Source organism: Pseudophryne corroboree, chromosome 4 (genome assembly GCF_028390025.1).
Source record: "Pseudophryne corroboree isolate aPseCor3 chromosome 4, aPseCor3.hap2, whole genome shotgun sequence".
Lineage (NCBI taxonomy): Eukaryota > Metazoa > Chordata > Amphibia > Anura > Myobatrachidae > Pseudophryne > Pseudophryne corroboree.
In genome coordinates, this window is record NC_086447.1 from 355860490 (window position 1) to 355864067 (window position 3578).

Consider the following 3578-nt stretch of genomic DNA (forward strand, 5'->3'; position numbering starts at 1 on the left):
AGTAAGACTTGGTACGGTCCTTCCCACCGGTCAATAAGGCAACCTGTCCGTAGAAAATTTCGAATCATTACATAATCCCCAGGTTCAATGTCATGACAATTGATGTTTGGTAGGTCAGGAATCACCAGCTTTAGATTGCTGTTTTGATTCCTCAACTGCTTGCTCATCTTAACCAAATATTTTACAGTCACCTCATTATTGCATTTCAAATCATCCTGGGGGTCAATCATTACATGGGGTTGTCGACCAAAAAGAATCTCAAAGGGTGATAGGTTAAGGGGGGACCTGGGAGTGGTTCTGATGCTGTATAATACAAGTGGCAAAGCTTCTGGCCACAACAATCCTGTTTCAGCCATCACTTTGCTCAACTTGTTCTTAATAGTGCTGTTTATTCTTTCCACTTTCGCACTCGCCTGTGGGCGGTACGGAGTATGCAGCTTACTATTAATCCCCATCAGTTTGCACATTACCTGAAAGACTTCACCTGTAAAATGGGTACCCCTATCGCTTTCAATTATGCTAGGGATACCATATCTGCACACAAATTCCTGCACGATTTTCTTTTCAGTAAACGTAGCAGTATTTGTGGCAGCGGGGAACGCTTCTACCCAATTTGAAAACACATCAATACAAACCAACACATACTTTAAATTTCTGCAGTGTGGCAACTGTATGAAATCAATTTGTATTACCTGAAAAGGGCCGTCTGTTGGCGGGATATGGGATGGTTCTGTTGGTATTGACTTTCCAATATTCTTCCTCAAGCAGATAAAACATGTCATTGCTGTCTTACCCGCATGAGAAGAGAATCCTGGCGCGCACCAGTAGGCTCTCACCAGCTTACACATACCTTCTTTGGGAAAAGGACAGTTTGGTGCCGCACAGGACCCTAAAAGAATTTTTTTGTGTAATGGGCTTTTATGAAATTTGTACCTTGTAAACCAACAGTGCATATGCATGCGAAATGCCTGTATAGGTCTTTAAGGAGTTACTGTGGTTGGTGGTGCACCCAGAGTCAATAGTACATGTTAATGTTAGCAAAAGAAAAAGAGAGACTCTGTGTTGGGGCACGCTTGAAAAACTAAAACTTAACTTTTAATTATAGCATGATAAAATTTATGGTACACAGTTCAACACACATATAGTTTATAACATTTAAGGAGAAAAAATATAATAATAAATAATTCTCACTTTAAGAAGTAATAATTTTGGAGTAATAATTTTCCAAATGATATTATTATTTGTGGTGACAGTGACACCTGAGATGAAAATATTAAGAAATCTGTTTCTGCATAGGAGAAAATTCTTCCAATGCCTGTTATAATGGTGTGTCCTGGTAACGATTAATCTGCTATTTCAAAATCTAGAAATTTATGAGTCAAAAATAGCAATATGCCAAAGAACTCTAGATGAGTGTATGATCAGAAGGAAAATTCTATAAGAAGGAGGAAAATTAGGAATGAAAAGTGGTAATGGTCAAAGGTTGCTCCACCACCTCTACTTTTCACACAGAGATATTTATTACTGCTCCTAATATTCCCTGGAAGTCTCCCATCCAGGTACTGATCAGGCTAATCACTGCTTAGCTTCCAAGATCAGACGAGATTGGGCGTAGCCAGTGAGATATGGCAGTAATATCACATAGATTGTGAAGAGAGAATGTATGGTTATTGACATATACCTGTTAGGGTACTTCTGCTGTCCATTAATACGCACAGTTATCCTGTTACTTTAAGCATTGCAGGATAGTTATTTAACTGTCGTCAGGATGAGAGAGTACCGAACCAGTAAGTTTCAGGAAACGTATAGGTTCAGAGCCCGTCTTCTGCTGTCCACTGTCATATAATTTAATACAGCGGACAGTGGATGAGAGAGGCGGGTTTATCTGTGCCTATTGAATAAAAGTATGAAACTACACAGATATCTTAAGATTTCTTATAATAGTGCATATTCCCAGTATGTACTATTAATCCTAATAGTGGTATGCAAGGAGATTTTCGCTATTAGCAATGCCCCTGAATTAATGCAGAGGAAGTTCAAAAGACAATTATAAGTGATATCTGAAACTATACGTAATAATCTGAAATTTTGTCTCACTAACTGGAGTATGGGAGTGAGAGAGAAAAAAAAAAAAAAAAGGAATTATGAAATAAGGTAAAGTAACCTAACACTATGAATAATAAATAGCAGATTTGGCAAAAATTAAACAATTAAGGACAAAACATTTTTTTGTGTCAAATATACGATACCAGGAGGTGAGTGGGCTGAACCGTGCACTGTTCAGCACCACTAGTCACAGACGGCCGTTTCACCTGGAGGTGGCTTGTTCACTTACTGGTTCGGTACTCTCTCATCCTGATGACAGTTAAATAACTATCCTGCAATGCTTAAAGTAACAGGATAACTGTGCGTATTAATGGACAGCAGAAGTACCCTAACAGGTATATGTCAATAACCATACATTCTCTCTTCACAATCTATGTGATATTACTGCCATATCTCACTGGCTACGCCCAATCTCGTCTGATCTTGGAAGCTAAGCAGTGATTAGCCTGATCAGTACCTGGATGGGAGACTTCCAGGGAATATTAGGAGCAGTAATAAATATCTCTGTGTGAAAAGTAGAGGTGGTGGAGCAACCTTTGACCATTACCACTTTTCATTCCTAATTTTCCTCCTTCTTATAGAATTTTCCTTCTGATCATACACTCATCTAGAGTTCTTTGGCATATTGCTATTTTTGACTCATAAATTTCTAGATTTTGAAATAGCAGATTAATCGTTACCAGGACACACCATTATAACAGGCATTGGAAGAATTTTCTCCTATGCAGAAACAGATTTCTTAATATTTTCATCTCAGGTGTCACTGTCACCACAAATAATAATATCATTTGGAAAATTATTACTCCAAAATTATTACTTCTTAAAGTGAGAATTATTTATTATTATATTTTTTCTCCTTAAATGTTATAAACTATATGTGTGTTGAACTGTGTACCATAAATTTTATCATGCTATAATTAAAAGTTAAGTTTTAGTTTTTCAAGCGTGCCCCAACACAGAGTCTCTCTTTTTCTTTTGCTAACATTAACATACCTTCTTTGCCCAGATGAGTCAGACCATGTGCCGCCTCAGCTAAACTTGGAAGGTATGCTCTGGGGGCTACTGGCTTACCCTGTCCATCTGTCCAGAGTCCTGAGGACTCCTGGCCATACCCTTTTGACCTCCAGACTGCCTTTTCCTGTGGAGAACACTAATTTTGCATTTCACTTAATTTTTGTGTGTTGACGGTATTGAATACCATCAGTTGTGTGATGTCTGTCTGTATGGGGGTGCTGGCTGCTTATTTAGCAGCTTCGTCTGCCTGGCTGTTACCAAGTGACACTGGGTCTTGACTGTACGTGTGGGCTTTACACTTGATAACAGCCACTCTGTCAGGTTCCTGTATCGCTGTTAGAAGTCTTTTGATGTGGGTCGCATGCACCACGGGTGTGCCAGCTGCCGTCATGAAATTTCTGAGGTGCCATAGGGCCCCAAAATCATGCACTACTCCAAAGGCATACCTAGAATCTGTG

General features: G+C 39.0%; 2 pseudogenes; one reads left to right on the top strand and one right to left on the bottom strand.

Moving 5' to 3' along the window:
* Positions 1-1518: 1518 nt before the first annotated feature.
* LOC134913692 (5S ribosomal RNA) lies at positions 1519-1637 on the bottom strand (annotated as a pseudogene).
* An 848-nt stretch (positions 1638-2485) lies between these two features.
* Positions 2486-2604, top strand: LOC134913693 (5S ribosomal RNA; annotated as a pseudogene).
* The last annotated feature ends 974 nt before the right edge of the window (positions 2605-3578 follow it).